This window comes from Salvelinus alpinus, chromosome 6, assembly GCF_045679555.1.
Source record: "Salvelinus alpinus chromosome 6, SLU_Salpinus.1, whole genome shotgun sequence".
NCBI classification, from domain to species: Eukaryota; Metazoa; Chordata; class Actinopteri; order Salmoniformes; family Salmonidae; genus Salvelinus; species Salvelinus alpinus.
Window position 1 is genome coordinate 70,000,866 of NC_092091.1, and position 14,007 is coordinate 70,014,872.

Consider the following 14,007-nt stretch of genomic DNA (forward strand, 5'->3'; position numbering starts at 1 on the left):
ATTAGCTAGAGTAGTGTTACTCCACTTTTTCCCACTCTTGAAAAATTGCAGCGTTGAGAGGCACCAAAGTGAGAAATACAAGTGCAAACAGCTTCGTTCCCTCCAACACTGCTGAAATACACCATTCTGCCAAGACACTAGCTGGGTACAGTATAATTCAGCCTTTGGCTCCCTGTGCTATTAAGCTGTCAAATATAAAATCCAACAGTATAATGACTACTGTTTTCTGCCTAGATGCAATACTTTAAAGCGACTCATAAAGAGCCACAATCATTTATTTCCAGACTTTTATTATGTATTTTCACCTTTTTATGTTGCAATAACAAACATTTATTTGAATAATGATTTTAAAAATAAAGAAGGTAAAAAGTATTTTTATTGGCATACAACAATTTAAAAAATAATCTTAATCCAAACCACATGAAGACAAACATTTGATACAACGAAACTCAAAAGCACCACCATAAGGCTCTGAGAATTTTCATAATTTTGTGGTGGAATTGGACACTACAATTATCTTTGAAATGATAGGCTAACTGTAAACATTTTGAATAATCAAATGCAACTGGTTGGCCATGAACAATAATCAGAAATTGTATCTAACGGACATATATAAAGGCAATAGCTCCTTCGATTAGTCAAATCAAATGTACTTGTAATAGCGTAAAGTGCTGAGATAGGAAGATTTATGGTACGTTTTAAACTTGTTAATTAACCTCTATATCTGCCGCTCATCCTTACTGAACCCTGTTCCTCCTGTCTGTCTGCTTTAGCTGTTTATCTGTTTGATTGTCTGTCTGCAGCTCCCAGCTTCCTCTGAGATGTTTCTACTGTCGATCACAGCGGAGCAGACAGTCTGACTGCCTAAAGCCCTGGCTGCTGTACAGAAACTCAACCTTTCTCAGGAGTTAGGTTAAATTAAAGGATTTAGTAGTACGCTGATCTAGGATCAGGCTTCCTGTGACAATGCACACCTGTACATTGGAACCGTCATGAGATCTGAAGCTGGTCTTCTTTCTCAAAACACTGACGGATCATCATCGTCTCCACACAAGTGTAATTACTGTCATCGAGAAAAGGTTGTTGCTTAATTATGTTAACACTATAATCTGCTTGCTGCTGGTTGGCTTTGGTAAGCTCAGGTAACATGTGGGTGTGTTGGGTCTGTTGACTAGATGAAACCACACCAGATAACACGATGGGACTGTTTGGGGACGGCAATGTAAGACAACATGCTTCAGCATGTATTGTAACGGTATCAATTCAAGTCAATATTGTTCAACTTTCACTTGCCTGTTTATCTCATATTCCCCCTGTGTAACAGTTCATTAAAACAATTTCCGTGCCCATTTGTTGTTAGTCGGACTCCCATGTCATAGGTGCACAGATCTATTTTTAACATGGCCCGTAGCTCTTACGTTCTTCAGAGTCAACATTTCTGGGAAATATTTAGAGCTGCACTTTACATGGGAAGGAGGGGACATTTTGTTCTTCGCCGTCGCTTGGGGAGATGGTTTTCTCTTTGTGGCGGCTCAGTACAATGGTTTTCGGTGGTTTCCCCCCGTTGACCACAGACACTTTGTTCACTTTCTCAAGGCGGAATTCCAGGCCCAGCGGCCAAGGCCTCCTCCGCATAGTAACTGAGCATCAAAACATGCCCAATATGCATCACATCTGCCCCCAACAACTCCCATGGGGACAGCATGTTGGCGAGTCAGTTGGAGATGACGTTCTCCAGACCTGGTCTTAGCTTCTCAACTTGTGAGTGTAGCCCAAAACGCCATAACAAATGTGTTTCTCTGTACCACAATTAGGCCTCAGACTGCAATTTCCAACTAAATATTGCGGCTGGAGACTTGAAGTGCAATTGTGAAGGACATCATGAGCCTTCTACGTTCTGTTAAATTAGAATTTACATATCCTGATTTGGCTTTGGCTTACACTTAAATAAACGACTCTCCAATTGTTGCCACTTTTATTCGGGTTAACCTACTGGAGTTCATTAAGCGTGGGTGTGCTGACAGACCAATAGACCTCCATGAAGTCTAAATGGAGTAGGGACGTCCAAAGGATCCCGGATAGCAAGGACCGTCTGAAAACTAGACTAGTGGTGGAGCTGGCTAGCCATTCTTAGTATCTAGTTAGCTAGTCATCTAGTGACATTAAAAGCTAGCTATGTTAGCACCTGGTACTGTTCTAGTCTCACATAGTTAACGTTAGATTACTTTGTGAATGTTGAAATAGTTATGTAAGTGCGTGAACCAAGGTACTTGTCAGCAAACTAAATGGATTGGAGTCTGTTATGCAAATACACTTGTCCCATACAGGCCTACATTTCTCATCACTCACCCTTCATCGGTGCCATCTCATTCAGTCACCTAAACCCAGGGTTTCCCAAACTCGGACCCCAAGAGGGGCACGTTTTGGTGTTTGCCCTAGCACTACACAGCTGATTGAGATAATCAACTAATCATCACACTTTGATCATTTGAATCAGCTGTGTAGTGTTACGGAAAAATACTAAGTGTGAACCCCAGAGGACAGAGTTTGGGAAACACTGATAAAGATCTTCTCTCACACAGCGTCTAGCCAACCATGTGTCAATACACCATCAGCCCATCCTCCATCAGTATAGCCTCTCATTTGTACAAGTGGACTAAGAGATTTACTACAGCTCAAGTCTTTCACACCTAATCAGTCTTCATAGTGGAGGGTTATACCCAGGACTTCCCAGCTGGCATGCATTATAACATTGGCTTACATACGCTTGCATACACACACCCAAATGCTTGCATACACACACATGCATGCACAGTGCACACACACACACACACACACACACACACACACACACACACACACACACACACACACACACACACACACACACACACACACACACACACACACACACACACACACACACACACTATTATAGCGTAGGTAGACACAGTGTGTGGTTAAATAACCCTGTCAGAGTGACAGTGGGATCCCTGCTTGCACATGGATCCTATTTGTAAAGCTGGAGCCAACAGGGCCCTCTAGTTGTATCTCCTTATGAATAATTTTCAGTCTCGTTGTCAGTGACACATCGCTCCAAACCAGTGGCGTTGTTGGTGCTGATGAATACTTTGTCCGTCTCTGTCAGACCAAGAAAAACAGACACCTCGCTGCATGTGCATGGCTGCTGTGCTGAGATGGATCTAGTTCAAATAAACGACCGAAAAAGTAGGCTATACTGTAGGTGCCAACTGACCTGAACATCTTACGTCCATATGGGATTGGTGTGTTTCTCAGGGAGGGTTCTTCTTCTCTGTTCTAGAGAGTGAGAGGGTTCTTCTTCTCTTTCTAGAGAGTGAGAGGGTTCTTCTCTTTTCTAGAGAGTGAGAGGGTTCTTCTTCTCTTTTCTAGAGAGTGAACAGGTTCTTCTTCTCTCTTCTAGAGATGGATAGGGTTCTTCTTCTTCTCTTTTCTAGAGAGTGAGAGGATTCTTCTTCTCTTTTCTAGAGAGTGAGAGGGTTCTTCTTCTCTGTTCTAGAGAGTGAGAGGGTTCTTCTTCTCTTTCTAGAGAGTGAGAGGGTTCTTCTCTTTTCTAGAGAGTGAGAGGGTTCTTCTTCTCTTTCTAGAGAGTGAGAGGGTTCTTCTTCTCTTTTCTAGAGAGTGAGAGAATTCTTATTCTCTTTTCTAGAGAGTGAGAGGATTCTTCTTCTCTTTTCTAGAGAGTGAGAGGGTTCTTCTTCTCTTTTCTAGAGAGTGAGAGGGTTCTTCTTCTTCTCTTTTCTAGAGAGTGAAAGGGTTCTTCTTCTCTCTTCTAGAGAGTGAACAGGTTCTTCTTCTCTCTTCTAGAGATGGATAGGGTTCTTCTTCTCTCTTCTAGAGAGTGAGAGGGTTCTTCTTTTTCTAGAGAGTGAGAGGGTTCTTCTTCTCTTTTCTAGAGAGTGAGAGGGTTCTTGTTCTTCAATTTTCTAGAGAGTGAGAGGGTTCTTCACTTTTCTAGAGAGTGAGAGGGTTCTTCTTCTCTTTTCTAGAGAGTGAGTGTATTTGAATCACTGTACCAATATGGAGCATAATTCCACCACAACAAGAGACAAGAACAACAGCAAAATAACACGTGTGCTTTGTATATCCCCTTTTATAACTAATATATTCAGCCTCTACCTGTTCCTGAGGCGTTGTGTTTTAGTTTTCTACTGTCCTGAAGCTCCCAATCTCAGGCCAATTATTTCAGGTTGGAAGTCAGAAATAAATCAGTTGATGGTCGATGCCAAGTTTACCTCAAACAATATTAAAGGCAGAATCTGCAGTCATACTGTAGTTGAATGATTTAGCGAAGACAATATCTGCCCTCATGCTGTGGATTATCTTGTCATTGGATGTCATAGGTAAATGAAATGGAATGGATAGATCCATTCCTCTCTAGCTTTCTTCATAGGTTCCTGGCTTCTAGGGAGTTTCTCCTAGCCACTGTGCTTCTGTATCTGCATTGCTTACAGGTTGATGTTTATTGTCCTGAATCTTGTCCTGGAGGCAGAACTGAGCGATTTCCACTAGATGGGCCAGTTGCAAAGTCAAAATATTGTAAATATTAATGAAAACAAAAATGTGCTTTTCAGGTCTTCATTTAAGGTTAAGGTTAGGCATTAGGGTTAGCAGTGTGGTTAAGGTTAGGTTTAACATAATATTGTATGACTTAAAACCTGTTCCAGCTAGTGATCACTCTGCAGAGCTGCCTCCAGATAAGATGGTTAAAAAGGTTAACCTGTGCATTGCTTGCTCTTTGGGAGTTTTAGGAGTTTTAGGCACTTTGTTACAACTGCTGATGTAAAAAGGGTTTATAAAATACATTTGATGGATGGATGGATGGATGGATGACTGAATGATGGAGATTGGATGGATGGATGATACATAAAGCGGAGGGAAAAGGATGAGTGATTTATAATGTTAATCCATTTATAATGTTAATCATCCCAAGCAGCATCATTGGTCAGTTGAGACACAAAGAAGCCACTGATTAGATGTAAGTGGCGTGAGAGAGAGAGAGAGAGAGAGAGAGAGAGAGAGAGAGAGAGAGAGAGAGAGAGAGAGAGAGAGAGAGAGAGAGAGAGAGAGAGAGAGAGAGAGAGAGAGAGAGAGAGAGAGAGAGAGAGAGAGAGAGAGAGAGAGAGAGAGAGAGAGAGAGAGAGAGAGAGAGAGACTAGACTACCTCACCAGTCACCACACAATGGTAAAGAAGAGAAGATTGAGATTTTTGCATGATGAGCTCATGCTGTGGCCAAGATAAAGTCTTTGGCTAATTGAACGGAAGGGCTTAGAACTGAAAGGACTGCTCTTTCTTTAGTCTCTCGTTTGTTCCGGAAACTTCTTTGATGTCTCTGTGTACAGTAATGGATGTTGGACCGAAGACACATAACAGGAAGTTATCTTTTGGAATAGTCTCCTCTCAAAGACCATCCAGTTTTACCTCATCTTCCATTACCACCGTTAGCATAGAATTGCGTAGGTTTCGGCTTCACGATGGTGAAATTGGAAACATACCTCTAGTCGCTGGGCACGCCGCTCTCTTTCGTTTTAAGTTCCTCCTTCCCTTTTAATGTGGGCTTTCGAGGGGAGAAGACATAACAGGCGTTCGCAGGTCAAAGTTAACACCTTGAACCATCTGGACAGAGAGCATATCCAACCAATAAAAACATCAAGGCCCACGAGGGATTATAGTCTGACTGTGGTAGAAAACAACCCACCTCTCTGTTAGGAGGATTAGTGTGTGTGTGTGTGTGTGTGTGTGTGTGTGTGTGTGTGTGTGTGTGTGTGTGTGTGTGTGTGTGTGTGTGTGTGTGTGTGTGTGTGTGTGTGTGTGTGTGTGTGTGTGTGTGTGTGTGTGTGTGTGTGTGTGTGTGTGTGACCCATGGAATATAGACAAAATAGAGAAAGAACAGTAAGAGTGGACATTTCACTGAAAGGTGTTTTTTTTTTTTTTTGAAGAGTGAAGTGTCCATTTGTGTCAGTATACTTGTCTTTGTATGGATGTTTTCCTACTAGACATACTAGATGCCGTCTTCAAATGATTATATAGACACAGGTAAGAGCCAAAATAAAGGAAACAGCAACATAAACTCTTAATAAGGTGTTGGGCACCACGATCTAGAACAGCTTCAATGCATCTTGGCATAGATTCTACAAGTGTCTGGAATTCTACTGGAGGGATGCAACACCATTCTTACATGAGAAATTCCATCATTTGGTGTTTTGTTGATGGCGGTGGAAAACGCTGTCTCAGGCGTTGCTCCAGAATCTCCCATAAGTGTTTAATTGTTTTGAGATCTGGTGGCTGAGACGGCCAGGGCATATAGTTTACATCGTTTTCATGCTCATCAAACCATTACGTCACCACTCGTGCCCTGTGGATGGGGACATTATCATCCTATGGGGGCATCGCCATGGTAGCCAAAATAATGGCCTGCCCAGCATATGATGGGATGTTAATTGCTTAATTAACTCAGGGACCACACCTGTGTGGAAGCACCTGCTTTCAATATACTTTGTATCCCTCATTTATTCAAGTGTTCCATTATTTTGGCAGTTACCTGTACGCACTGTAGCCTATATTAATTAATCACAGTGAGGAGATTCAGCTCACCAACACACTACCTTTTACAGTACCTCCTCAACATGTTTTTGTCTTTACTGTGTGTGTGTGTGTGTGTGTGTGTGTGTGTGTGTGTGTGTGTGTGTGTGTGTGTGTGTGTGTGTGTGTGTGTGTGTGTGTGTGTGTGTGTGTGTGTGTGTGTGTGTGTGTGTGTGTGTGTGTGTGTGTGTGTGTGTGTGTGGTCACAGGTGGCTGAAATGTGTTGTTTACCGCTGCATCTGTTTCCTGTATGTCCCTAACCATGGTCACACCCAAAGACTCACATTTTCCCAGTCGCCCGACCGCATCACTTCCTGTATCTAGTGTCTGTAACTGACCTCAATGACTTTGGTAGGCAGTGTTATCTATCTTCTCTGGCCTGGCTATAGCGTGCATCATGGGATACGACCGTCTTGTGTGCGTGTTGGAGATTACAGTATGACTTCGGTCCTAAGGAGGCTGTGGCCAAAGCCTCAAAATGGGGTGTGGAATTCCTCTTTTGGCTAAATGGTGGTTTGTGTTGATTGCATGCTTACTCATAGTTGACTGTTCCCCCTCCCCTTCACCAAGATATATCATTGTCCATATCTTCTAGGACATTTTTTCCCCAAGTAAAAGTTTTTCACATTTTTTTGTCCAAACCTCAAAATATCCCAACACCGACTCACATATTTCGGTGACCCATGACTGAACTGGATCAAAATACACATTGAAGTAACAGAGGGGGTATTCACAGTCACACACGGATTCTTGCGGTAGAGAATGAATTGTGGGTATATTTCATTTGAAATGTGTCTCACAATTCTTCCCCTGACACCCTGAAGGTCTTCTGGAGTCAATTGTCGCCTCAACAAAGTGTCAGCACTCTCAAAGAAAGACTCTCAATAAACCCACAGTCGCTTCTTCTGCCATATTAACTGTCCTGGCTTCAGGCATTGAGTGGCGGTTAGGCTAGGGTACAAACATTCACTCATTGAGAGAATGTTACTTAATAGAATTGAATGATTATTACCTCTGTGGCTCGGTTGGTAGAGCATGGGGATTGCAATTCCAGGAATGTGGGTTCGATTCCCGGGACCACCCTAAATGTATGCGTGACAGTAAATCGCTTTCGGTGGATATAATGTAGGCTAATGTTCTCAGTAGTGGGTGATCATGAAGTTAAGCATTGACTTATTGTACAACCAGACCTTATCCCTTTCATGCAGGTTTTTCAAATCATCATTAGAGTTGCATCATGCAGCCTTAGAATGTATTAAAAATCCAAACATATAGTCCAACATTTGTATCACAACTAAAGTTGGATAAATAGCTCTAAAATAGGCATATAGTTGGACCTGCTTCTTTGTTAACTGCTCAATACAGAATCGCCCCATGTGCCACTCCCTCAAATCGTTTGGAGAAAATATCCTTTCTATTTTATTCAGCTATGTTCAATTGTATTCTTCATACTATAAAATAATATAAAATAATGTCACGGAATTCTAAGCAAATCTTGTCTGCTAAATGAACTAGTGTAGCCCACAGACATCAGGGCATAACATAAGTACAACTCAGAGTATGCTATTCTGTTCTTCTGAAATAAACTACATTTTCTTCATATCATATTTCTTTAGACCTGTCTAAAATAACTAATGGATTTATTGTGATGGTATTACTTAGTCACCTCTTTGAAAATCAGCCATAGAATGCCAACTATTTCATATAGTGTACCTACAGTACTTAAGTAACGCTAAGGGGTCACTAATGTGTTGGGGGAAGATCTAAAGGGGAATTTAGCTTATCGAAACCGACACTTGAAATCAGTATATGGGTCCCGCTCTGTGACTTTCCTGTCTGCTCCCAACATCACAGGTTTGGGGACAATGGCACATTGTGTGGTCGTCATTCAATCCCAGCGCTGCCATGCCGTAACATTGACACTGAGTGATGGCATAAAAATGATGTCACCGCGGCTGCCTTCGGGAAAAACAAAGACCTACCTAACTTAAGACATGGCAAATCTGATCTGTGGTCAGATTAAAGCCAGAGATCACTGGGAAGAAGAAAGACCTACCTACAGTAAAGACAATCTGATCTGTGGTCAGATTAAAGCTGTATGGATCACTAGGAAGAGACCCTAATAACATACACAGCAATAAGGGACTCCAACTTCTCCTCTAGAGTGACGGAGTGGCAAAGATATTTTGTTGACTCTTTCTGGGGTTTGACCCCTCGCCGCCTCATGTCAAGATGCTCCAGAATGACTTTAGTTTACATACTTCTGAGCTGAGGGATGACATCTGCTTATTTAGTATCTCAATGTGACATGCACAGCAGAGGAGGCTGGTGGGAGGAGCTTTAGGAGGACAGGCTCATTGTAATGGCTTGAATGGAATATTATATAACGATATCAAACACATCAAACATATGGAAACCACATGTTTGACTCCATTCCATTTATTCCATTCCAGCCATTACAATGAGCCTGTCCTACTATAACACCTCCCACCAGCCTCCTCTGATGTACAGTACCACTCCCAGAGTACTCTATCTTTCCTGTCCCTCAGTAAGCTTACTGTAAAGAGGCCGATCATTTACTTCATGGTTTATTTGTTTTGTTTCATGGCACAAATACTGCATTATTTCTGCCTGCTGATTTGAAAAATGTCTCTGGACTCAGATGGAAACGAAGTAGTTGTACATTTTCTCCTACAGGGAGTAACAAAATGCATGCCTTGGTAATTGTTGTGGACATTTTTACAGAAGCCCTCTACAGTAAAGGGTTGTGAGTGTGTATAATAACACAGGACCAGCATCTATACTATACCACCATGTGTGCATACATGCATACATACTGTACATGCATACATACTGTACATGCATAGACGCACATGCATGCACGCACACACACTCACACACAGATAGATTGATCGATTTTTTTCTTACCCAATCAACACTCTTCACAACAATAATTACCCTTACATTGATCTGCAGCTGTCCACACACTGCCTGCCTGTAAGTCTTCCATTAACAATACCACAGCACGGTAACGTCACATTTTTGAGGTCGACCATTGATTCAATGGAATATTTGGAAAATCACAGTTTACCATGAGAACATGGTATTTATACGCTATTTTGGTCAAGAACGTCGTACATCTCTCCCAAAGCGTTGTCCCCCAATGCATGCTGAGATTTTGGAATACTATACATACCTGGCTAGTGTAGTCAATAGACAGGCGTGCATAAATGCTCTGCTTAGATATGTCAGACAGCCACGGTGCGGAACAGTATGACTTTATTTGGTTGTGGAGATGAACAAAAGCCTTACTAGTATCTCTATTTATCATTGCTCTCTATACTCCATCTGTAGACAGATACCATGAGGCTTTAGGTTTCATGTCCTTGTAAGGCTTTACTGTTCATCTAACGCATGAGACATCATCATTGAATACTACCAGTCTCCAAACGTCTTTTAATCTCTCATATCAATTGTCTGTAGGAGCGTATCAGTAAGAGGAGATCTGTCCCACTGAGGCATTTCAACCCAACAAATATATGTGATGACGTTAAATCAACGTGGAAACAGATTGGATTTGCAAAAAGTCATCAACATAAGGGCATTCCGTCTTTTTATTCACCCAACTTTTAAGCTAACATTGTTGAATTCACGTTAGTTATCATTTTAACCAAATGTAAATGGAAACTAGAAGTTGAACTGACATCTGTGCGCAGTGGGGTGTCTTCTTCAGAGACCTGCGACTCACTACTGTCACACTGCTGACCACAATGGTGGTATGTCAGTGTGTCTGCACAGCCCCAGGCGAGGCAGAGGAGAGGCCATCATCAGACGGCCGTTTGATTTAGAGTCAGGGGACGGCCTTTCGGGACACTTGATTATCAGAGCCCAGCTTTCATGTGGTCAGCGTTCTCGCTAAAGAGGGGTCACTGTTATCAATTCAATAATCTGAGGCATTTAAAGGGAGAAACAGGGCGGCATTCTTGTTTCCGAAAGGCTTGACTCTTCGCAAATAGACCTAATCCATCTTCCTGGCAAATCAGAGGAATTACCCCCGATAGGTAGGCAGCAGCATCTCTTTAAACAGAGCCACACACACACACACACACACACACACACACACACACACACACACACACACACACACACACACACACACACACACACACACACACACACACACACACACACACTCCTTTTCAAAATGCCTCCAATTGAACTTCCTGGAATGTGCTCCACAATGTGAGAAGTCGGAGCTTGCGCAAGAAGTCGCCCAGTTTTTGATTAGAGTGGAGGAGGCTAACGATGCAAATCAGAGGAACGGCAGGACATGTATGCAGTCTGGGTTACAGCCATGCAGAGGCTGGAACAATGACCCGTTTGAATGAACTGTACTGTAGTTCCACTGAGATGCTCAATCGCCTTAGAACGTACAGCTACTGTAAACACGTAGCCTATGGATAGGCTAACATATAGGACATGATATCAGTTACCAGCCATAGAAATAAAAAAAATAGCAGCACTATCTTCCACAATTAAACAAAACCCAATTTTCAGTTGGAAGTGCATGGGATAACAGCTTTCATAGCCTAACATGCAGCACATGTACAGTAGCAGCGTCCACGTAGCCTATGGATAAACAGACAGTATTCACTTAGAAATAGAAAGCATTTGAGTCATGGTTTATCAGTCCTTGTGGGCTTTAAATGGAATTGAGTGCCAAGCCTTAACAAGATGGCTGGCAGATGTAGTAGGAAGTGGTGGTGCCTCTCCAAAAACACAATGTGTTTCTGTCTAATCCGTCTACGTCTTTGTCTTGTTGGTGATAATAGTCAAGTATGAACAAGACCCTTTTGATGCTCTCTTCAGGATGTCGTCTTCACTACAGATGTAGGATCTTAATTTGATCACCCTGTTGCAGGAGAACTTTCCTGTAATACAGGACATTTTAAACTTGTAGTGTATTAGAGGTTTAAAAAGGTTTCGGAAGTTTGTAAACTCCTCTTGTTTTTCCCTTACCAAAAATGGTTTGTCCTCTACAACAATCTCCACGAATTATAATCCACATAAATATTCCCATTTCCTGTCGCTGCAGGAATATTTTCCTGCTGTAGAAAACTGGCTCAAATTTAAGATCCTACATCTGTAACTGCCATCTGCCCACTCTCCTTTTCTCCTGTTAGCGAAGAAAACGGAGGACTTGACTTTCCCCTCTTAATATTGCCAATTTCAATGATTCATTAATAATTTGTCTTATTCTGTGGTCCTGATAGGCTACATTTAGTAAGGGATGTATGTTGCAGCTGACACACGTAGTTGTTGCTTATTGTTTTTCATTTGGCAGGAGTTGAAGCAAAACCCATTTCACATCATGTAGTTCTTATCTGGATTTCACAAGAAAAATGAATAACTCAGTCAAATAATACTGGAAACCACATGCTTGGTTTTTCCTACTTTTTATGGAAAGACATTTCCAGACAGGCCGTCAACAACGGAATAAGTGATTTGACTCCACTCATAGAAATACAAAAAACACATTTTTTATCCGCAATTAAACTTAAGAAAATATTCTCTATTGGAATTACATGGGATAATGGCTTTCTTCTTCCAGGATCTCATTATGGTTCACGTTCCGGAATCAAACATGTTTGTCCTTCCTTTAATGGCCAACTGTGCTACAAATGTTTAGCCACCTGCTGAAACGACTCGGCCATCAAACGGTTCAAACCGCGTCTTCACCATCCCGTCTGCTTGGACCACAGAGGTGGTGGTGTATACACTACAGGAGACAGACAGACCGTTTGGATCATTTGTTTATCGTCTAGCTGGCCTGGGTGTGGCCAGCCCATCTGCAGGAAACTCAATGACTCACATCAAAGTCATACATCAAAAAGAGAGCTACATTTTCTCTGGGTTTGACTTTGACCACACCAGCGACCAACCCCAGCGTCACCACGCATGATTTATAGACGTCTAGTCTGGACCCAACTGTGGGGATGGGGAACGCTGCTTTTACAACTGCACAGGTCACAAGCCTTCTGATTCAACTCCCCTCAATCCAAGTCAGAGATAGTCAGGGTGGACTCCAGGCAGCACACTGGGCCAGTCGACCTGCCCTTGCCCCCTGACGTTTTTGGGATTGATACGTGGGTGATTGTGTCCGACGTGGAGGGTGGGGGAGGCGAAACCCAACCCAACCCAACCCAAGGCAATACATGCTGTGTGATCCATTAATAAGAACCAGTTCCGATGTCCTGGGTCGAAAAGGTTTACAACAACATGGGTTGCATCCAAGACCTTAACCACAATTACTTAACCAAGTTCCCAGTATTTGAATCTCCCAGTCAGTGGAATGCTTTAAAAGCAAACATAAAAGCATCATGTCATTCATTTCCTCAACCCCTCCCCCCACCCATACATGGTAACGCTTATTTCCATATGATGATTACAGATTGGAGACATATTGTTTGTTTAGAACCACAGACTGACAACCAGCTGTGAAAGAGAAGAGGCAGCCTGCTGTAAATTCTGTAAGTCAACACAACGGCCGGCAGTCTCTGGGTATACGTTATGTACGTACCCTTATGTTGTTGTTTGGAATATATATGGATTTTACTGTATAGCCTGTGACTTCAGCAGACAGATTCAAATGAGGATGGAAAATAATGCTGAGAGAAGTGATTTGTGACTGTTAGTGACCCCCGAGGGAAAGTTTGCACCTGCCTCATTAATTGGCAGATATGACCACCTTGGTCATGGACTGTAAGGCCGATGTTTCTGATGTTGCCATGACTCCATTGGGCTGGAGCTGGTCCAGTTATGGTCTGGCATAGAGAGAGAGGGACTCTCTACCTGCTATTGGATTCTTCCTTCAATCTTTGACTTCCAAATCGTAATCAAAAACAACGAGGCCTGCCTTCTCTGTTGTCAATTTGTCTCCACATATCGTTTTACAGATGGTTTGAATCTGTTCAATCGATAAATCGCCAGGACTAAATAACTTTTCCTTATGTGAGCGCATAAACATGGTGGTCAAAACTCAATGACCTTATGATCGCTGGGGTGATGATAGAATCTCAGAACACCAACACTGGTCCAAACATTCCGTCTGGCCAAATCAACAGGCCAAGAAAACAATTACCCCGGTTAGCACCGGCCAACTGCTTTTACACTGCATACTCGTCAATCGTCGCTGCTGTGGAGCACTCCCAAACCTGCTGTTTCCTTAAAATACAATTTTTGGGGGCATGAAATCTTTTTTTTCCTAGGGACTTGCCCATCATTGCGTCGAAGAGGAGCCAGGGCACCAGATCAACCTCACAGCTATCTCAAATACCTCTAAATAACCTCCAGATAGCCCTCTCCAAAACCTCTAAATAACCTCC